We start from the raw sequence: 24,791 nt of genomic DNA, 5'->3' as shown, positions 1-24,791 counted from the left end.
TCATAAGGCAGTTCTATTTCCAGTTTTTTAAGGAATCTCTACACTGTTCTTAATAGTGGCTGTACTAGTTTGTATTCCCACCAACAGTGTAAGAGGGTTCCCTTTTCTCCACACCCTCTCCAGCATTTATTGCTTGTAGACTTTTGGATCTCAGCCTTTCTGACTGGTGTGAAATGGTACCTCATTGTGGTTTTGATTTGCATTTATTTGATAATAAGTGATGTTGAACATCTTTTCATGTGCTTGTTAGCCATCTGTATGTCTTCTTTGGAGAAATGTCTACTTAGCTGATTTAATACTCAAACCCCCTTGTGGTACAGCAAAGAATGAAACTGAGGCTTCTCTTAGGCTAAATCACAGAAGTTGTCATTTTTTAGGTTGAATTGTTTAAATATCTGGAACTTGGTATGGTTCAACCCAATGGATCAAAAAGTAGAGTGCTCTAAAATTTTAAATCAACAACATGCTAATTTTATACTGGTTCCATGGTTGCAAAAGCAAATTAATTCAAAATGTCAAGTGAAATGTCAAGCAAAATGGTTCTGTATCTCCGTTCAGATGGGCATCAAACTGGTCCATGTTTGTCAGTGAAATGGATATTAAAGGAAAAGCTCTTTGAACATCATCCTTTCTCTTACCTTCCACAGCATCACCATAAATATTCCTTTCACTCATAGACTGCCTTCTTTAGAATAATATAGATCATAAGATAATGCATTAAAGATATATTAGATAATATAGAATTATATATATAACATAAATGTTACCTTAGACCCAAACATGAATACAAGTGTTACTTTTTGTTCCAGCTTAAAACCGGAAGACACATTTTTTTTTAATTAAAATGTATCATTTCAGGAACTATATTTTTGCCTCCAGGTTTCTGGAAAGAAAAATAAGAGAAAGATGTTTAGCAACACAACTGTAAAGATGAGTCTGTGCCCTGGGAATTATGATAGTTGGTAGAAAAAAAAATGAGGTAAGGTGCCTTGCAGGAGGAGCCAATCAAGAACCCTTTGAATCATGTACTTTTGGTTACAAGGTGAAGGCCACAGGTTTTCAAGGACCTTTGCTTCATTATTTGCTTTTAATTGAAAGCATGTATCTGCAATGAGTACAAAGGATTCTCATTATCTGAACTTCTATCTCAGACCTTAAGGAAGTTTGTCCCTCTACTGACCTTTTTGCTGGTTTGTTTCATCAGCACACTTTCCAGTGGCTGCATATAGAGACCAAAGCTACCCACGAGGGCACAGAGTCTTTGTAAAAGACTTAAATATACCTACCCAAGTTCCTATCAGGTCTTTGCTCTTACAGCCCCAACGAGAAGCAACTGGAAATCCTTCCCATCTTGGAACAACTCCAAACATCTAGAGGTATGTATTTTTTAAATGCGGAATGAGAATATGTTTCTAATAACTGATAGTTCCATTCGTGCCCAGAAATCACAAATACATTTTCTCTCCCTCTTTCTCATGGCACCAGATGTCCTACTTTGGTATTACCCCCTACAGCCTAAAATCTTTCTCTCTGTCATCTGCTCTTTAATGTAATATAATGTGGAATTCCCTCAAAAATCTGATTATTTCTCTGTGATATTCCATGTGACTTTTAAATCTAATACCCAAAAGTACTTCTCGCCTGACCTAAAGTGAAAACCACATTGTGTCACTCTCCTGCTTAAAACCTGAAGATGTTTTGTGTATACTTCAGGATAAAAGTTAAGCTCTAGATTCCATCACAAAAATGCCCATGGTGTGATCTCAGCCAGCTTGACTCACTCAAGTCATGCCATGCTATTGCAATCCTGCAGACAAACCTTGTTTTCTTTCCTTTCTAGTTCTCTGCACAGGCTGTGTTCCTCTTTCCATAAGGAGAAGCCCTAGTAGACTCAGACCTACTCAAAAAACAATTTTGAGTGAGGATAAGTTAGTACTGCTCCAGTGTTTCAGACAAGCTGTGTCTCTCTCTACATTTAGCAATTATCTTACAGCCATACAATTTTTTTTTCCTCCCATAGATGGACAGCTGGACCATGACTTCTTTGAGGCCATGAACTGTGCCTTCATTTCACATTCTTTTCTTTCATTACCATTCCTGAAAGAGTAAATACCTAAGTTGAATGAACAGCTTAAATTAACACAATACTAGTAGTTGAGAACTCACCGGGTATATGTATATAAAGCAGACTTTAATGGACTGAAGACTACTATGTAGTAGACACTTAGATCTTAGCATTACTCCCTTGCTAATCCATTGTGCCCCTGCTGGGCACAGTCTATTGGCCCAGTTCACCTATCAAGTTGGATATGGGTAACTGTCTTGAAAGGAATCTCTCCATTCATCCAAAAGGTTACTCTTAATAGTAGTTTGTGCAGAGAGAGGATTTGGCATGGCTCAGTGACTGCAGAATTAAGCTGTTTTCATCTTTGAGCCCACACACATTCCTAGTCCTTACTACCATGAAAAAAAATGGAAAACCATGCCTAAAACTGACAGAAGTAAAGCTATATTAAGGACAAGCAAATTAAATTTTGCTTTCTCCTACTCTTTATTTTTACCTGACAATGTCAGGCTAATCTTCACAATTAAGACTTTTTAATTTCTAAATGTTCTTCTTGAACACCTAGCCCATAGAGATAAAGAGATTTAGGGTCAGCAGAGAAATGGTCATTTTAAGTAAGACTAGGGTAGCTATCAGAGAGAGGTGGCAATTGGAATATGGAATAGCCAAGGCAGGGAAAAAGTGCCTAAATCAACTTTTGGAAATGGAGGAACTAAAAAAATGTTTATCCCTATCCAGGAGGACAGCAGAAGTCAGCACAGAAAAGTAAAAAGACAAAAATATCTGGCTAGAACATTTTTTAGTCCCATTCCCCTCCCCAAATAGTTACTCTTCTGGAAATTTTGAAATCCTCTGTAAAGTGGTTCATTTTTAACTAGTTCAAACCAACTGCTGTTGGAGTGCTTTAAAAAGGTAAGGATGCTGATAATCTTAACTGGTCTTGGATGCGACTTGGGTGTGGATATTTTTGAAAGCTCCTAGTTGATTCTAAGCATTTTTCCAGCACTGAGAAATTACGACTCTAGTCTTAATCCAGATCTGCCTTCTGTGGTATTTTAAATGTAAGCATTTAAGTGATTCTTGCTTTTATTAAACTGCTAATTAATATGAGATTGACACATGAGCCTGTCTATTGGTACTGGCTCTGCTCTTAATTTCTGCTTAAAGCCACCAGGTAGCATCAGGTAATAACAGCAATAGTAATACTAATCAATACTTATTGAGGTACTTTTCTTAGTACTTTATAGATAATAATCCATTTAGTCCTTGAAATAAACTTATGAATTACCTGCTATTATATAACCCATTTCATTTTACAGAAGAGGAAAGAGAGGCTCGGAAAAATTGAGTCATCTGCCTAGGACTGCAGAGTAAGTAAAATAAAAGGTTATGCTTTGTGGAAACCAGTGATTCATGCTGAAGCTTGTTCAGAATGATTTGATAAACATTCACTATAGTAGGAAATGTAAGGTTTAAGGGCATGAGTTCTGGTGCCAACAACACCTGATTCTACTGCATAGTGGCTGTGCAACCTTATACAAAACACCTAAACTCTTTGACCATCAGTTTTCCTATTTGTTTAAATAGGGATTGCAATAGTTTCAACTTCACAGTGAGCATACCAAGGCCCAGAAAAGCTTAACAGCAGGGACTCACAGAGTCAAGTGGCCGAAGAATTAAGATCTAGATTCCTTGACTTACAGATTCATTTTCATTTTAGCTTGATGCTTCTTATTTGGGAGCCAGATTTGAAGAACTTTGGATACTTAGGTAAGTAACTGACATTCTCTAATCATGTGAGGTATGACTCAGTACAAACAACATATCAGTTCTCTGTAGGGACTCAGCCCAGGAGTTTAAGATAGTTAATAAGTTAACTAAAAACTCTATGAAAATTCTTGTTGATTAGTGCATTTTATTTTATCTATTTTTCTGAAAGCACAGAGTCTGCCAGATCTGTCAGTCTCTAGATCCCAACATGCAGATTATGAGGCCAAGAATTCCCCTAAGGTTAGAGAGATATTTCCTCAAGTTTCATGTGATGTACCATGATATAAGAGGAGGAGGCATCACCAAAATCACAAGGAAACTCTGCATTCTTGCCTTACCGCTTTCTGAGAGCTTTCTGTATTGTACTTCTGTGGTCTCCATGTTCTTTAAAGTAATGAGCCACAGACAGACAAGGAGGCTTATGAAAGAGGGCATGTAGTTTATCTGTAACCCCACCTAGCACTCCATTCACCTGCAGGTAGGCAAAAGTTGAAACTGCAGTTTTGGGGCAAACTAATTTAATGTACAAGCAAAAACCAGTTATATTTTTAAGCATGAGACATTTCACATTGGTCTGATTGAGGTAATCTGGCATTTGATACTTCAACATGCTAGCTGATACTTCAATGTGATTGGATTTATTGAAAATAAATTGAAATTCTATTTTCTAATGTTATTACAGAAAATGCTGTTCTTCTTCATTGAAGCAATCTGTCATTGATTTTCTAACTATGTTTTCTATATATGAAATTCAATATTTGAAAATTAAAAAATATTTACCTTACAAAGAATTCACAAATCTATTAATAGCTAATGCAACTGGCTCTTACCATATTACAGGTACAGTTACATATGTTACTTCAATTGTTATAGCAAATTCCATGAGATACCATAACCATCATCATCTCCATTTTCAAATAAACAAATTAAGCAAGAGAAACAGCGTATGTTTTCTCTGGTAAAACAAGTAAAATTTTCTCTTAATAATTACGCTTCTGCTGGCTTTCATAATTGTCTTGCTGTCAGTATAAAATATGACCAATTTATGTATTATTTTTATTTCAGATAGAGATGGTCAATAGAATTGGAATGGTTTCATTAAGCTATCTGAGATGACATATATCCTAGGGATGCTTAGAAGTGACTGGAATGAAGATTTAACTGGAAAGGACCGGCTTCTTTAGAACTGACCATTTAGGAAGTGATGAGGTGCTAATTCTAGTACCCACATTAGGACACCTCTGTTTAGATCTTACTGAAAGGCAATAACATAGATTATTGCCATGTAAGCCTCACTTAAATCCAATCTTTTTTTTTTTCTGTTTTAAATAAAGGTAATGATTCCTATCTTTATACCACCAGGGTTTTGATGAACACCAGTTGAAATATTTACTGTTTCTTCAAGATATTTGTGTGTGTGTATATGTGTGAGGCTCTGGAATTTCAGGAGGGGTACGGTGATGAGTGCCCTGACCACAACTCCCCTGCTCCTATGAGCACAGCTCTTCTGTTTCTTTTACATTTTGATGTTTGAACACTTGAAGAAAAGGGCACTTCCTATAAAGAATAAATGTGTTTAACAATTTAGATTATGCATGCAAAAATATACATTATGGTATACAAGTAAGGTATTTTTATTACTCCACTAGTCTTATATTTTAAAAGGGAGAGGGTGCTGTTATTTACAGGGAAGGAGGAAAGTGGATGAAAAAGCACTTAAAAGATTAGGGAGGCCAGTGCTCGACTTACGTTTTAGGTAGGATTTCTTTGGCTAACAGAATCAACAGGATAAATATTTATTTCTTTATTTATAAAGAATTGACTCATGATTATAGAGGCTCAGATGTCAGTACTTCTATTTAGAAACATGTTATTACCACAAAGTCAAGAAGTTGGGGATCCAGGAGAACCCATGTTTTAAGTTACAGTTCAAAGACCAGCAGATACCCAGAAAGGGCTGATAATTTACTTTGAGCCCAAACATAAGAAATAATCACTTCAGTGATTGTTCCAGGTCAAAGGAAATCAGGCAGGATAAGTTACCTATTATTCATATGGGAGACTCAGACTTTTCATTATATTCAGATGCTCCACAGACTGGATAAGGTCCACCCACATTGCGGAGCATGATTCATTTTACTCAGTGAATGGGTTTACACCTTACCCTCAAGAGAAACACCCTCATAGACACACTCAGAATTATGCTCTACCACATAGCTGTACAATCCATGGCTCAGTCAAGTTGGAACATAAAATTAATTATCAAAGCTTCCTACTCCGCTGCATACTGGAGTGACCGGATAAACCACTTAAACTGTTTAACAATCAACAAAATGGGCATGAGAAACCATTCAACATAAGGTTATTTGAGGATTAATTATGCCACTGTCTATGAAGTATCTTTTAGTGTATGAATTATATCTGTTTTTATTCTGCAGCCTTTCATATTTATGAACAATTTTTGCCACTTATACATATAATGAAATATAATAAATATAAAATAATTAGGAATAATACAAGACTTATAGTCTGGTTAAATTGCTCTGTAAGAGAGTTTTGCTTCTTGTGTCTTATGTTTTCCAGGGACCAACCATGAGAAAGGCTGAAATATTCTGACACACACACACACACACACACACACACACACAAACAAATGAATACAGGAAGTTTACTGATGGCAACAGGTGTTAGAGTTAAGCTTTTCACTGAATGATGCATAACACTTTTGTATCAGTCTAACATTTGTCAGACTTACATTTTGTTTTTAAAATGAGAGTAAAGTACATTAAATCATAACTTCTGACTACCTACACTGTCAATTTGTTGAATATATGTGTTGTATTCAAGTCATAGTTTGTCCACAGTTACACTTGATTTAGGAAACTTTATTAGTTATGTATTACTACTTAACAGATTGCTACATGCTTGCAGCTTCAACTATCACACATTTATTGGTTCATATCAGGAATCTGATTGTTGTTTCTTCTGTATGGCTACAATGAAGGTGTAGTCAAGAACTAGCTCTTCATCTGAGGGCTAAACTGTGGATGAGTTCATTTCCAAGCTCATTTAGGTTGCTGGCAGAATTTTTCTCCTTATGAGTGAAGGAATGAGGAACTTAGCTCCTTGCTGGTTTGTTCTTATGGGTCACTGAGATCCTAAAGACCTCCTGTAGTTCCCAGATAAATGGTTTTCCTACAGACCGCTCATGATATGTCTGTTCACTTCTTCACTACCATCAGGAGAGTGGGAGAAACTAGTGTAGGTCTCCATAAAGGATTGGGTCTTATATGTAATGCAATTACAGCTGATATCCCATAACCTTTGACATATACTGTAACCTAATCAACGGAGTGACATTCCCTCACCTTTGCCATATTCTATTGGTTTGGAACAAGTTACCAGTCCTCTTCACACTCAAGGAGGAGTTATACAATTCCTTCTGGTGTGAATACCAAAACAGGAACATAACTGGAGGTCAATTTAAGGTCTTCTCATGACATAGACTTGAAGAAGAAATATTAGCAGCTATTAGAAAAATGTGAGATGGACATTTTATTTTAATTCATCATTTGTTAAGAAATGTAATTTCCTGAATGTAATTCAGTAACTTCGGCAAGGTTCTTTTTTTTTTTTTTTTTTTTTAGTTTTTTATTTTTTAAATTTTAAAATCTTTAATTCTTACATGCATTCCCAAACATGAACCCCCCTCCCACCTCCCTCCCCATAACATCTTTCTGGGTCAAAGGTTGGAAGAGGCTTTATTTTCCATGGTGACACAGGATAATTTTTAATTACCACTCCACAATATAAATGTGTGTGTGTGTGTGTGTGTGTGTGTGTGTGTGTGTGTGTGTGTGCATACACATAAACATGAGTACTCAATTTGGGCTAACCTTAAAACATACAGTAAAGTATTAGGGAGATTCTTAAAGATATTCAATTTTCCCAATTCCTTAGTGCACTTTGGCACAGATTTTGAGTCCAAGGACAACACATTTATTTCAAGGAAAATCCAACTTTGTGTAGGAAAAGAAAGAACTCATTCCTTCTCTCAAAGAACCTCAGCAATACTTTCTAATAATTTTAGTATTTTTAGATGCAGCTGACAAATATTTCCATCCTAAAATACTGTTGTTTTTGAGAGATGATGTTCATTCAATGATAACAGCAATAATTTTATTTTTGGGAGGTAATATGTACAAATTTTTACTCCCTCTCTAATTTTACAAGTGGTTTTAATTTTATATAATGAGCTTTCTATTTGAAATTATGAGAAAGCAATTATTTTCAAATAATTACATTGTGAGACATAAGATAGTTAAAAGAAGCGAGAACGTGTTCACAACTCACACAAATATATATAAAAAGGAGAAATGCTTAGTACTGATGACCAGTTTCCATGTTGACTCTAAGGTAAGCAATATTCATATGGGTTCACAATCATGCTCACAGGCCCATGTTCAGCACAATTTTTGAGATACCCTGGTGGTAGGTTAGCAATGCTTATAGATCAGTTCATCTGAAACATAAAACACAAGTGAAATAATACAAACTGAGAGAATTAGAAGGAATTATCAAGGACAAATCACAGTCTAAAACGAAAATAATAAAATTTCATTTGAAGATACTAAGTACTTCAAAGTGTATTTCTCAACTTCTTTTTCAGAAGCCCCAGATCCTTCTGTTCACAAGCACCTGGAAACCCTGAACCAGAATGTGATCATGTAGTCATAGTCTCCCAGCACTGACATTTACAGAGCCCTATTTATTTCCCCTCTCCTTAAATGACTTTAGCTTGTTGTTACTGCCTGAAATATAAGTGGGACACATTCAGAAACAGCAATGCATTTCATATATGCAATACTCTGAACTACTCACTTACTAACCAGGAAAGATTGTTGAGGAGAAAGTTGAACTAGACAAGCAAGAAAATTAACAAAGAGCATCATCAGTTGTGGATATCACTTGTATACAAATATGATAAAATCATACTTTGAGGAGCCAGTGTCAACACTGTGCTGACATTGGATTTGGATTGCAAAGTCATTAGGAACAAGTGGTTGGTCCCTCAGGGGCATTTTGAACCTGCCCAGGTTGCACACTTCCCCTCCTCCTCCTCACACACAGGTACACTCACATACGCATAAAGAGTCTGAGGCATCTCCACTGAAGATATATGCATGGTATAGATACAGCTTTCCTACATTCCTACATGGTCCACATTTGTTAGCCATAAGGAAGCACTGCTGTTGCTGCTGCTAAGTCGCTTCAGTTGTGTCCGACTCTGTGTGCGACAACATGGACGGCAGCCCACCAAGCTGCCCCATCCCTGGGATTCTCCAGGCAAGAACACTGGAGTGGGTTGCCATTTCCTTCTCCAATGTTATATTCTTCATTTGGAATAACTGTGGAATTAATTATTACATAAAAATATACCACAGGAATCTAAACTATCCAACATTAAAATCTAAGTTTGTTTGAAACCAATCATTTTGGCAGAAAATTCAGAGTACCTTGGACTGCAAGGAGATCAAACCAGTCCATCCTAAAGGAGATCAGCCCTGGGCATTCCTTGGAAGGAATGATGCTAAAGCTGAAACTCCAGTACTTTGGCCATCTCATGCGAAGAGTTGACTAATTGGAAAAGACTCTGATGCTGGCAGGGATTGGGGGCAGGAGGAGAAGGGGACGACAGAGGATGAGATGGCTGGATGGCATCACTGACTCGATGGACGTGAGTTTGAGTGAACTTCAGGAGATGGTGATGGACAGGGAGGCCTGGGGTGCTGCGACTCATGGGGTCGCAAAGAGTCAGCCACGACTGAGCGACTGAACTGAACTGAATTATATTATTAATTCATATAATTTGTTTTTATTATATCCTTATTGTTAGTTGGACAACTTTCACTTTTTTTCTCATGAATTTCAGAGTGTCTTTTATCCATCTTCTAATTGACTGTTTCGTGAACTTCCAGATGTTCAAGCTGGTTTTAGAAAAGGCAGAGGAACCAGAAATCAAATTGCCAACATCTGCTGGATCATCAAAAAAGCAAGAGAGTTCCAGAAAAACATCTATTTCTGCTTTGTTGACTATGCCAAAGCCTTTGACTGTGTGGATCACAATAAACTGTGGAAAATTCTGAAAGAGATGGGAATACCAGGCCACATGACCTGCCTCTTGAGAAACCCATATGTAGGTCAGGAAGCAACAGTTAGAACTAGACATGGAACCACAGACTGGTTCCAAATAGGAAAAGGAGTACATCAAGGCTATATAGTACATCAATCTTCTAACTCTAGGCAACAACTAACCTACTCTCAGTTTTTGTGTAGTTGCTTAATATAGGCATTTGATATAAATGAAGTGACTGAATAAGTGGGACTTTCTGTGTGTGTATGTCTTCTTTCACTTAGTGTATTCCCAAGGCTTCACAATGAATCAGTACTTTATTTCTTTTCTCTCTTGAATAATATCCTATTATATGGAATGCTGTATTGTGCTTATTCATTAGTTAAAAGGCATCCTATACCACTTTGTGTGACATATTAGACTAAGGGTAAGATCCCTGTTATTAGTTCTTTTGGAAGTATGGTCTGAGAAAGAGTTAAGACAACCTCTGCAGGCAGTTAGATTTGTATCATAAAATCAGGAGATGATGAAAGGTTATTCTGCTGTGTGGGCTGGGTGAGAAAGAAAAGGTGGTTCTGCTGGGAAAGAAAAGTAGAGCAGATTTTCAGGAGGAGCAGAAGAAACATACGCAGAGAGATTACAATTATCCTTCTGGTATGTTATTTCAAATCCTTCTGGAAATCCTTATTTTACCTGAAAAATACATGGATCCTTCCAATAGATTTTCACTCTTTTAGGTTAACTCAGTATGGTAGGCAGATCAACGACTTCTGAAGTTTTCTAAGTTGTAGTCCCTGAAACCTATGAATATGTTACCTGATATTACAAAATAGATTTTGTAGATGTGATTAAAGGTATGGATCTTGAGATGGGGAGATTATACTGGTTTATCTGAAACTGTCATATCTAATTGTATAAGTCATTAAAAACAAAGAATCTTTTAGAACCTGAAGAACATTTGGTTAAAGAGAGTTGCAGTTATAGATGAAGAAGCAGGGATGAAATGTTTAGACTCCACTTGCCACTATAAGCTTTAAAGATGGAGAAAGGGGGTATGAGCCAAGAACTGTAGGCAGTTCCTACAGTCTGTAAAAAGTAAACAGCAGGTTTTCCTAAAGCCTATAGAATCACATCCCTAATTACATTTTGATTTTAGCCCATGGAGATGTGTGTCAGATTTCTTATATCCAGAGCTATAAGAAAGCAAATTTGGACAAAGTGACTATAGTAGTGGTAGTTTGCTAAGCAGCAATAAAAAACTAATATTATTGGCTTCCATTTATTTCTTCTGTGTGAAAAAAAAACATCAAAAGGAACCCATTTAATGTAAATTCTAGCACCCAAAATATCCTCTCTGCAATGTAATTGAAAGGTAATTTTCTGGTCCAGGAAGTAATTTTTACAATAAAGAGAATGCATGCTTTGGAAGGCAATTCATTGGTCAGTGCTGATGTAGCATGCAGATTTCCTAAAATGGCTCACCAGAGATGCTCCAGGGATATTATCAAAACTTGGGAATGTTATGAGCTATCAGTTCTACAGTTGTGTTACATTATATGTCACAGTGGAGATTACCTGGCTGGGCCTGACAGGTCCTTCAAATCAGATAGTTTTATGTGCATGGTGGCAGGAGAGAGCAAATACATTTGAAATTTGAGATGGATGTGATAGATTGTTCCTGGTTTGAGGTGAAAAGAGATAGGAATGGTCATAAGTAGAACTGAGAGGCCCTGACTTGAGATGCAGCAAGGGAGTGTTAACTTTCCACCAACAGTCACAACAAACTAGATTCTTTCCTCAAGCCTAAGAGCCCAACGTGGCAAACTTCTTGACTTTAGCCTTGTGAGACATGGATCAGAGAACTCAGCTGAGATCACCTGGACTTCTGACCTAAGAAATATGAGATACTATACATGTGTTGCTTTAATTCACAAAGTTTCTGGCAATTTGTGATGCAGTCATAAAAAACTAAGGGTTAGATGGTCCTTAAAAACCAACATCTACCCAGACTTTCCACTTTTGATTCTTGCTCTCCTGCTTGTTAATTACAGAGTCATTAAGGCTGTTTATAATTGTTCAATTCCCTCTTCATATGAGCACCATGTTATGATGGCATGTCCCTCCACACTCTGAAATTAGGTGTAATTTGTGGCTTATCTTGGACACTTCACTGTGAGTAGAAGTGATATGTTTCTATGTTAGGCAATGTTTGGCCATATCCCTTCCCTTTTGTGCTGATCACAGAAGGACGTGTTGAGACTGTGCTTCTGTTATTCTGAGTCCTTGAGTGAACATGGTAAGTAGACTTTCCCCACCTTTCTCTGCTGACAAGATAGTTGGCCTATAACATCAGCAAAATAGATCATTTTTTATTTCCTTTCTAAATCTGTTGATATTTGAAGATTGCTGTTACCGAACAATGCCTTTTCTTGCTGAAACACCACTTAAATGACCTTGGGCAAGACAGTTAATTATCATCACCTACTCCTTTGTGGTTTCATCTCCTCCTCCTCCTCCTTCCTCACCTCTTTACCATCATCATCAGCATCAATAAGATAATAATGCTCATAGAAATTACTTTTTGAGCACTTACTATGTACTTAGTTTAAAAGTCCTTAAAAGATTCCATATGTATTTAGCACAATAGTAAACATCATAGGTTTTGATGCTAGTTTGCCCTAATCAACAACTTTGATTTTTTGACTGGAAGCTCTTTCTTCTATGCTCAGTTTCTCCATTGGCCAAATCAAGATAATAGCACTTGCTTCATAGGGTTGTGTGAGGACAAATATAAATTAACACATGTGAAGTGATTAGAACATTGCCTGATATATCTCTTCAATAAGAAGTCACTATTTATATGGTCTGATATAATTTTCACTCCAGCCCTATAAGGTAGTTATTATTACTTCCATTTTGCAGGCATGTACACTAAAACAAAAATTTAATCACTTTGCCCAAGTTTATATCATTCTATCTGATTTCAAAGTCTATACACACAACCACTTCTCCTTAGTTCTAGATGCCTCTGTCCTTAAGATTTAATCAACTCCTTCTTCCTCTAGAGGACTCACACTTTGACTAAGTTGCATCTCTATGTCACAATTAAATATTCTAAGTTCCTTAATTTATTACCTGACCATCCTAAGAACAACTGCCTCCCTACTCTGTCAACTATTAATATAATCTGAGTTCTCTGCAAACATAATTATTACGTATACCAACAGATGGGCTATGGACTGTGTGTTTTTAATAGCAATACAGAAAGAGAGTTTAAAACTACTGTTCTTCTCTCCAGAAAGGGTGACTGATATATAGGTTTGTTAGAATAATTTAAAGGGCTTCCCAGGTGATGCCAGTGGTAAAGAACTGGCCTGCCAACACTGGAGACATAGGAGATGTGAGGTTGATCCCTGGATCAGGAAGATCCCCTAGAAAAGGGAATGGCAACCCACTCCAATATTCTTGCCTGGAGAATCCCATGGAGAGAGGGGCCTTGTGGGCTACAATCCAAAGGGTAGCAGAATGAGACATGACTGAATGAACTTAGCACACACAGAATAATTTAAAAAGTGTAAAGAAGTGATATCAGGAACCTAAGCTCTGTCACTCACTGGCTGTGTGACTGTGGACAATCCAGTTTACTTTTTGGGAACTCAGTGTCATTACTCATCAAAAGAGGGGATTCAATTAGTGGGATATACTTCAGATACTTGGAGACAATAAGTCATGCGATTACTGAAAGCTTCACTTTAGCTCATGTGTGGAGGTGGCTCATGAGAATTCAATTGGGAAAGATGCTCAATTTTGTGCTGTGCTGGAATCAATGCACCAGAAGGAAGAGGGCATGTAAACAAGGGCCGATTGTACTTATTTTTCCTAACAAAATATCCTAAAATGTGAGAATTCAGAGGCTTGAGTTCTGTTGGCAATCAATAAAACATGAATGTGTCTTTCTGAATGCATTTTCCTCATGCCCCTTCAGCTTCCCTGTAATGAGGAGATAATGAGCTATAGACATAGCCAGGGGTGCCTGGGAGCTTCTTCTAACATCCACTTTGTTAGAAGAACTTTTGCAGCTGAAAGGCAAAACATTTTCAAGGGATATTCTGCCAGCTGTGTCACACCTTGAGCTTAATGTCATGATATTTTCTCAAGAATTTGAGGGTACCTACAGGGGTCCTTCTAATGGGCACCACTCAGTTATTTCTGGGGAAAATGAGTTTTGTTGTCACTTCATTGATTATCTGTTTTTTTTTTAATCAAACCTTGAGAAAATATTTACTGGAGAAGCATAGGACTCAACTTTATAAACTAAAGCCCCTGAGGTCACGATTTTATCTCAGGTATATTCCTGGTGTTGTTTATTTTTCCTGCCTCTTTTACTGGCTTTTGCAACAGTTTTCCTGCCCTTTTCCTTAGTATTTCCAACAACCACTGTATCTTGGGCACCTTATATACCCAAATCTGGTTGAGAAATATCTTCAGCCTATTCTAAAACAAACCTATAAGTCTATATTGGGATAAAATTTCACCCCTCTTCTCAAAACTAATCAACAATGGCTGTCTGTGGAAAAAAAAATAATGATGAGAAGAATGTCAAAGTAGCCACAGAATCTCAGGAGGAATTTGGACTATATTTAGTTAGGGGTAATTTCCAAGAAGCTCTATTGTGTTCAATATTTGCTATTGCTGTTCTTGAAGGAATTTTCCTGAGTTCAACAGGGAGAGGGGATGGGTGACTTGTGTGGGATGTAAAAATAATGCACAAGAGGAAAAATAAGAGTTGAAGATGCTAAATGACATATTTGTCATGGTCTCCTGCAGGGCAGATGGAACCCCATTCAAACTTTAGTTTTGTAGGTCAAGACTGAGGACATCTCTCTCTCATATACAGGAAAATTTTACTATTTATATAATTGAGATCTCTGGGAGAGTAGGACAGGATTCTCAAACAGGAAAAGAAAATCAGTTTGGAAAGGAAAAGGAACTAGTTGGGCTTTTACTTTGTTAGGGGGTGATGCTAATGAGAGTTCCCAGAGGACAAGTGTTTGAATTCTACACTGGACTGCAAAGGGGAAGCACTCAGTCTTTCTTATCAGCTCGTCCAGGAGCAGAGCATAAGGGAAAACAACGAGGGGGGAGTCTAAAAACTGTAAACAGTCAAACATCAAAAAATGAAGTCAGATTCTTTATAACCACATTCCTACTTCAAGGGACACAACTTTATTGGGATAAAAAAAAAATAGTCTCAGAGATAGACAGCATGGGCTTAAATCTTAGCTTAACCATTCATAAGCCTGTGACCTAATGAAAGAGGTTTAGGGTTTAATTGCTTCAAAGCTGATTTTGTTTCTTTGTGAAATGGGGACAGCATTAGGACCCATCCATAAGAGGGCAAAAGATTGGTTCAGAGGTTGCACACAAGGTTTTAGTATCAGAATATAGTAAGTGCAGAAAGCAAAGAGGAAGTAAAGAGCTTCTTGATGAGGGTGAAGGAAGAGAGTCAAAGAGCTGGGTTAAGACTAAATATTAAAAAAAAAAAAATCTAAGATCATGGCATCCAGCTCCACTACTGCATGGCAAATAGAAGGGGGAAAGATGGAAATAGTGACAGATTTCCTCTTCTTGGACTCCAAAATCACTGTGGACAGTGACTGCAGCCATGAGATCAGAAGACAATTGCTTCTTGGCAGGAAAGTGATGACAAAAAAGCAGAGGCATTACTCTGCTGACAAAAGTCCATACAGTCAAGGCTATGGTCTTCCCAGTGGCCACAGTTGTGGCCAAAGAAGGCAAAACGCCAAAGAATTGATGCCTTTGAACTGTGGTGCTGGAGAAGATTCCTTAAATTTCCCTGGACAGCAGGGAGATCAAACCAGGCAATCTTAAGGGAGATCAACCCTGAATATTCACTGGAAGGACTGATGCTAAAGCTGAAGCTTTAGCATTTTGGTTATCTGATGCGTACAGATGACTCATTGGAAGAGTCCCTGTTGCTGGGCAAGATAGAGGGCAGAAGAAGAGGGCATCACAGGATGAGATGGGTAGACGGCATCATCAATGCAATGAACACGAACTTGGGCAAACATGGGGTCGGGACGACTGGACAACTGAACAACAACAACAAATAGTAAGTACAACACTGCCATTGCATCCATGTTATACATTCTACTACTAGTTTTGCTACAATCACTAGTCCCATTCCTATTTTTCCTGATTTGTCTCCAAAGAATAAGTTTCTCGATCTACCTCTCTCTGTGTATTTATCTTCAAATCTACCATTAGAGTTGTTAAAAATGGTTTATTTAAAGGTCTGGGCTGGATGATCTTGTCCTCAGAGGCTATGCTGATCTCAGTACTCTCCATTCCGGGGGAATCTGAATTGCTGACACCCACGTTCTTATGGTATGTTCCTTCATAAAAAGCAGGGCACCTTGCTGTATATATTTACTAAGGTAGTTCCTTAGTTGCCTAGAATATTTCACTATTTGGATTTGAACAAAACAAACTCTATTTTCTTACAGAACACACGACTCACATTTTACGATATTTTAGCAGATGGATGAACGTGGTTTTCCAACTGCAAATCTAGAAGCTTGCCTAAACATAAATACTTTCTTACTCAGATTCAATACTCATATCTTGGTTCAGATTTAGTTTTAATCATTTAAGCTTATTCATTTTCTTTTTGGGCTTCCCTAGTGGCTCAGTGGTAAAGAATTGGTTTGCTAATGCAAGAGACACAGGTTCAATATCTGGGTTGGAAAGATTCTGTGGAAGAGGAAATGCAATCCACTGCAGTTTTCTTGCCTGGAAAATTCCATGGATAGAGGAGGCTGGTGGCTATAGTCCATGGGGTCACAAAGAGTCAAACATGATTGAGCACAGCAAACACACACACACACATACACACCCGCCACACATTTTATTTTAATTGTATGTAACAACCATACTTTTTCACAAATATGTTCTCAAAGACACAAAGTGAGAATTTTATTCAGGAAACTTTCTCCTATCTTGACTTTCCTAATGTATTTTATCTACATCTCTTTCAAGATAAGGGTCCATCCTATCTTGTGTTGTGTTTGTTTGTATGGTTGATCACTCTAGCTTTCCACATGATCAGCATCATCATTTGGTTGTCTATTTGACATGTAGCTTTCAGCCATTCCCTTGGAGACTCTGATACACTGGGGTTTCGGTTAGTGCTGGGGAAACAATATTTAGACAACTATTTAAGGATATTTATGAAATACTGGTCTATTTTTTTCTGTGGATTTTAATTGCATACAATGTGTGTCTTCACCACTAGAATAACCAGCATACTTTGTGCACTGGGATTTCCTGGAGTAAAAGAAGAATAACCACAACAACAATAGCTAGGACTCATTACATACTTACTATATATTCCATTCTTTAGGCACATTACTAAATCTCATAATAATATACTATATCAGAATGTAGATCTCCAGTTTAGAGATGTGGGAACTGAAGCTCCAGGTAGGGGTTGTAATTATCTCAGTATACACAGTTATAAAGTAGCCAAATACATCTTTATATCTAGGTGCATCTGACAGTGAAGCCCCTGTGACTTGTGAAGTGGATTGGACATATTCTCCAGCTACTGCCGCTTGCCCTAGTTAACATTCTCCTTGAATGACCTACAAGGTCCTTAACTTCTCACTGGCATAAATGTCTCTGATGCTCCCAGTTTAAAAACTGCAATACACACATAAATAATTCAAGCAAACAACTTGATATAGTGGAGTGCATTAGGGCTAAAATAACCCTCCCCTTTTTGACTAGTTTAGAAAACCATCATCATTTTCTAGAAATACTCTCTGGGCTTCATGTGGTACATGGTACATTGAATTTGTTAGCATTTTGCCAGCTCTGCCATTCAAAAGGAAAAAAAAAACACTCTGGAATTGCTGCAAAATCAGCGTAAATGCAGATTTAATTGGCTTTGCCTCACAAATAACCTTCTTCATGCCAGCTTTATTTCAATGGCTGGAGAAGAGCCTATCTTTTTCATCAATATACTGGCTGTTTCTGTTAACAACATTCATAGTCAAAATCTGAGAGGTATTTACTGGTAGGCTAAGGGCTAGGTGGTTTGTCTTTAAACAGAGGTATTTTTCTCCCCATCTACCAGAGGTTTATCTTGATAGATAGATGGGTGGATAGATTGATAAATCAATCTGTTTTTATCTCCAACCTCATGTGTCAACTCCTCCTTCCTTGATCATTCCCTCTACTTACATAAGGTGTCATCTCTGAAGTCTTCAAACATCCTAGATTTTTCCAGCCTCTAGTTTTCACTCCCACTATTGCCTATTTCAGGATGCCCCTTTGCCCTCATCTATTTATGGGTGACTTCTTCCCATCCTTCACACCTCTGCTAAATTTCACCTACTTGAATAGGCCATTCACTCCTGGAACTCTCTCTCAGATGGTCTACTCTCCATTGTTTTGAATCTCTACTTGTTTCATTCATAGAAGGGGTTGGTAAACTTTTTTTCTGTGTAAAACCAGATAGTAAATAAAAAAGGACACTGGCAAGATTCAGCTGCCCAGTATAATCTCCTGACCCCCTGCTTCATGGTATCAATCACAAGTTTCAGTTGAAACATTTATTTTGTTTTATGTTTGTTTATGATCAGCATGCCCATTATGGACTTTCCTGGTAGCTCAGACAATAAAGACTCCACCTGCAATGTGGAAGACCTTGGTTTGATCTCTGGGTTGAGAAAATCCCCGCAAGGAGGACATGGCAACCCACTCTAGTATTCTTGCCTGGAGAATCCCATGGACAGGGAAGCCTGATGGGCTACAGTCCAAAGGGTTGCAAAGAGTTGGACACGACTGAGCGACTGAACACAACAACACATGCCTATTATAATAAAAGCTTCATGAGGACAGGAGACATAGTGGACTTGTTTATTATTGTATTAACACTGAACACAGTAGATGCTCAATAAATATATCTTGAAAGAAATAATTAATTAATTAAAAGTCAAGTTTGGTTTAAATATTTAGCCTTAATATTTCTCTATAGCCTACAAGATTAACCCTGATCTATTACAACACATATTCCCATAGATTCTTGACCCAGTGAAATTTTTAGTGCTAACATTCACTACCATCTTTACTGTCATAAGACAAGAATTGCAGTTCACTCTTCCATTTACTCTTTCATTTAGTGTCATGCACAATAAATAAGGTGGCTCATGGTAAAGAATCCACCTGTCGATGCAGGAGACACAGGTTTGATCCCTGGGTCAGGAAGATCCCCTAGAGAAGGGAATAGCAACCCACAGTAGTATTTTTGCTGGAAAATTCCATGGACAGTGGAGCCTGGTGGGCTATCGTCCATGGGGCCACAAAAAAGTCAGAAACCACTTTGCAACTAAACAACAGCAACAACAAAGTGAAATGATATTCAAAATCTTGCACTTTGGGGTCAATCAAAAGTGGAGACGTGACCAAGGTGGAAAACTTATTAAAAATAAAATTATATAGTGATGCTTTTCAATGAATTAGTGAATCTGACCTGGTGCCTTGTTCTCTGGTACAGAAAGTCATGCCGATTTTATTTCAAATACATTATATTATAGGACTTTCTGCATGGGATTAAAAGTTTCACTGACTTATTTGATGTATCTGTTTGAGGACTTAAGTACTAAACACACAAAAGTATAAAATTCTACAAGTCAAAATGACCCTTTAGAAAAGGCATAAAGCTATGTTTATTTATACTTATATATTGACTTCAAAACATTTCTCTTGTAAAACTGTCACTGCTATACAAAATAACCCTGGAACCATCTGAATAATCTCAGTATAATACAAAATAATGTGCAAATGAAATGGTAGAGTTTCAGAGACAGCATGAGCTGTTTTTTTTTTTTTTAAGTAAGTGATAGAAGGACTGCAGATATGAGAGAGAGCCTACTCAAATGGACAGTTTTCATGTACACTCAGTGATTTTGTAGAAAAAAAAAAAAAGACAAGTACTTTAAAGCAAGTGGCAGAGTTGAAATTCTGCTAAATTTTCCTTATCTATTTTCACTTTTCCCAGAACATATGTTTCACAATAGTTTTATTAGCAAGTGGAGAAGACGCTACTGTCCAAAATATGTGGTGTGATTAGCGTTATTGAGTGGCACGTTTTGTGTTACTCATGTTTATTTTATGCCTTTCCAAACCATCTGCTTTCTTGCGTTATGTCTTACTAAGATAATGAGAAACAGTGACTGTGGAGGTGTACAGTGCTACTACAACTCTAACATTTTCTGACATTTTGGGTTTAGGTTTCTCTTTTTCTGAGAGTCCTAAGGAAAACTGAATCATGTGGTCACTTCTTGGGAAACAAAGCCTACACATAATTCACTCATTCATTTGACTCAAATCTGAGTATTTATTCAGTGTCAGGTAGTAGACAAGGACCTGCGGTTACTGAGATGACAGTCTAGTCAGGGAGATAGGGAGGCAAACATTGTAGTGTGAGAAGGACTATGATAGCGTTAACAGTATCATGGCATCAGGAAGAGAAAGTGAAAACATTTATTCCAAGTATACACTGGAATCTTGAACAGTTAATTACCAATATAAAAAGAAAAAAGCTACCAGAGAGTATTACAGACCAAAGCACCTACATTGGCCATGGTATTCATAAAACTGTGAGAAAAATTGCTGTGGATAAATTTTAGTTACTTTGGTTTCACTGGAATGCAGGGTATGCATATGATATCAAGAGAGGATCATACTTTGCAACTTGATAATAATCTCTGGTACCTATTGATTCTTTAGTACCTAACAACTATTGTACACTTTGTTTTAAATTTAATCTTTCCAACAAATCATTTGATTGAAACAATTTTCCCATTTTTCTTATATTACACATTAGAAGGACGAGTTTCAGAGAATTTAAGCAGCATATTGACTCAGTCAGTGCCCCCACAGACAGTCAAACTGAGTAATTCTAGAGTGTTTAATACTGATACTACTTATAAAGCTGTAGACATGGTTTAAAGCAAAAAGAAGAGACATTACTTTGCCACCAAAGGTCCATCTAGTCAAGGCTATGGTTTTTCCAGTAGTCATGTATTGATGTGAGATTTGGACTATAAGGAAAGCTGAGCACTGAAGAATTGATGCTTTTGAAGTATGGTGTTGGAGAAGACTCTTGGGAGTCCCTTGGGCTGCAAGGAGATCGAATCAGTCCATCCTAAAGGAAATCAGTCTTGAACATTCATTGGAAGGACTGATGCTCAAGCTGAAACTCCAATACTTTGGCCACCTATGGGAAGACCTGACTCATTTGAAAAGACCCTGATGCTGGGAAAGATTGAGGGCAGGAGGAGAAGGGGATGACAGAGAATGAGATGGTTTGATGGCATCATGGACTCAAGGGATATGAGTTTGAGTAATCTCCAGGAGTTGTTGATGGACAGGGAGGCCTGGTGTGTTGCAGTCCATGGGGCTGCAAAGAGTCAGACCCAACTGAGCAACTGAACTGAACTGAGACATGGTTTAAACCAATGGATCTTGAAGTATTGCCCCTAGATTTTTGTTTTTTGCATCAGATAAGAATCTGTCAGGAATGTAAATTCTCAGGTTCTATCCTAGAGCAAGTGAATCCAAAACTCTGGGGATGAGGCCACACAATCTTAAGTCTCACAAACCCTACTGGTGATGCTGATTCATCCTTAAGTTCAGAACCTCGGATCTAGAGAAGTCACAATGGACGGCACAGTGCTATGGAGCTGGTAACACAAGGGAAGATGCATCACCCTGATTCCTAGAAGAAGAGAAGGTAGTTTTCAGAAGCACAGATACTCTTAAGCCTTTTGGAAATAACCTTTGCTTACAAATATTACTAGTTGTGATTTCCATGACATAGTTTACTTTTTTTTTCTTTCCTTATTTCTGACAATAAATGTAAGGTTTCATGGATTCAGTAAAGAGATTCGAATTTGAAGTTAAATTTAGCATGTTACTAGCTATGTAATCTTAAAAAATCTCCTTATCCCCAAGCCTAAATTGTTGTTATTTTTCATCCATTAATATTAAAATAGAGCTTAATAGTAGCTTACTGCATAGAGTTTTTTTGGTAAAACTTACAAGATTTAACATTTAGAAAAAAATTTAGAATTTCCTGTGTAAAATGCATGTAATATGTCACTTGCTATTAATATTAATTCTTTATTGCCACTGTTGCTATTATCATTATTCTTTTTTCCTCTGTTTTTCTAAGGATTTTCTACTTGTGGTATTTCACTTGAAATCAGTTTCAGCTTTTCATTTTACAGACATAGCCCAATTATTTTTACTAGTATCTTTTCTGTGGTATCCCTTAAGTCATTATCTTCAGCCCCACTTATCTTATCTTCTAAACTTTTTTTGTATAACAATCCATTAGACAGCTGACACTGCTTATAAAATATGCAGCAAAAAAAAATCTATAATCAATCAAGTAATCAACAATAAATAGTAAGAAGAATCCCCATTCACTTACCTGCCACCTGTGACACCAATCTGGGAGGCTTTTCGTGCTCCTTCTTCTGCCTACAACTAAGTAATCTATAGATTTTAACAAATAAGTCCCACAGATTTTAATAAATTAGCCTCTTCTGCTATCTTTATTCCTGTAGCCAGAATGTTTTGTTTTGTTTTCATCTCTGCTGAGTTAGCACAGAAGATTTAAACACTACTTTCTTCCTCTTCCTCAGAAATATTTCCCAGTCCTACTGGTCTCCATCCTTCACTCTAGTTAAGTGTACTTTTTTCGCAATCCAAAACAAAATTCAGACAACCAATACTTAAATAGATAAGAATATAACTGCACTATCTAAAACTCACTTAGGGTCCATATTACTTGTAGGATACATTCTCTACTGCTTAGTGTGACTTAGAGGGTCTTTCTCTGACCCCAGCCTACTAATATAAGAGGTTGTATGGGGTAATGGTCGAGAGAAGGCTTCCAGAGTCATATTGCCAGCATTTAAAACATGCCTTCACCTCTTCTTGCTTGTCATCTTGGGAAACTTCTGTTTATCTCTCCTGATCTACATCACATCCTTTACTTGCTCTGTGCTAGGAGGCTGATATGTCTGGACTTCAGCAGTTACTTTCTGTGTCCTCTGGTATCACTTGGACTTAGCCAATAAAGGCCACCATCAGGAACTCTGTAAAATAGCAAGAGAGGATTCACTTCCTATTGTGTTGCCAAAGGTTGATAGTGCCTGTCTACTGAAGGCTATGGCCCTTGTAATATAGACCTCCCAAAACTGCCTTTGCTGGGTTCTGTTAATTATCTTCTTTTCTTTAGAGCCTAAGGGTTACAGCATTTTCCCCTAGGTTACCAGACTCTATTCACTTTGAGTTTTTCTTCAGATCTGATTTTTCCTTTTTCTCTGGGAAATAAATGGGTTTCTGATTTAGAACAATGCCCATTAAACTGTTTTGCTTTTGCCATACTTTTCAAGAACCATATTCTTTACCTTGAACCATAGTTCCTGAAGTTCATCATTTGTTGTGACCCTTGCTATGAGGCTGACTCCCTGATACAATGACAGTCAGGTCAATTAAGCTGTTTAATAGCTGTGATACTGATCCCTGACATTCTTGGCCTTGTTCTTGTCACCTCCCTCTAGGATAACTGAGCAATGGTTTGGTTTCAAAGTCTCCACTATTAAATTGTCTAAAGTTGTCATGTTAACCTGCTGCTACTGCTGCTGCTAAGTCGCTTCAGTCGTGTCTGACTCTGTGCGACCCCAAAGACGGCAGCCCACCAGGCTCCCCCGTCCCTGGGATTCTCCAGGCAAGAACACTGGAGTGGGTTGCCGTTTCCTTCTCCAATGCATGAAAGTGAAAAGTGAAAGTGAAATTGCTCAGTCGTGTCCAACTCCTAGTGACCACATGGACTGCAGCCTACCTGGCTCCTCTGTCCATGGGATTTGCCAGGCAAGAGTACTAGAGTGGGTTGCCACTGCCTTCTCCAGATGTTAACCTAGTCAAGTTCTAAGCGTGAGAAACTTCATCTCTGGATGATCTTTTTTTAAATCATTCATTAGAATTTTGTTATTTTTTAAAGACTTTATTGACTATGTGTATACACACACATACACACACACACACACACATACACATATGCACGTGTTTTTCCCTTGAGCTCTCCTTAAGGAAGGTAGAATTTTTTTTTTTTTTTTGCATTTCCTTCTCTTTTTCCTCTCTTCCAATAAACAACTTAGTCAACTTCCCAAGGGAATTTTGGAATTATGAGAGTCACCTCACTTCACCTTAATCAAAAACCTATTCTGTTTTCTACAGATGTATTCCCAAGCCCTTTTTATTCACTTTATATCATTTAATCTCAAAGAAATCCCTGTGAGATTGCCATCACTAGTATCCCTGTTATACAAATGATAAAAGTGACACTCAGAAATGTTATGAAATTTGCCCATGGGCCCAGAATCAGCTAATGACAGAGGCAGAATTCTAAGCTTTCTCTGTTAAAGACCAAAGTATGAGATATTTTAATATAGTACTTCTGTTTAAAAGAATACAAGCTACAATATTTCAAACCAATATGCAGCTTTACATGTTTAAGTCCAAAATCATCTGGCTCAAGTCTGTTATAAAGAGTAAACACTCCTTGTATTTAAAACACTGAATTCCTTCTTCAGTTATGGGATGTTCAGGGTTCACAGAGAATAATCCAATGTGTCATTTGTTTCAAATTGGATATGAAGTCTTGGTGTTATATTTTATTCCTAATTCCAATTTCTTTTGGTCAGCTCTGCACTTTGCCCTGAG

The sequence above is a fragment of the Ovis aries genome, chromosome 14 (assembly GCF_016772045.2).
Source record: "Ovis aries strain OAR_USU_Benz2616 breed Rambouillet chromosome 14, ARS-UI_Ramb_v3.0, whole genome shotgun sequence".
In the NCBI taxonomy this organism is placed as follows: Eukaryota; Metazoa; Chordata; class Mammalia; order Artiodactyla; family Bovidae; genus Ovis; species Ovis aries.
Note: the sequence above shows the minus strand (reverse complement) of the source record.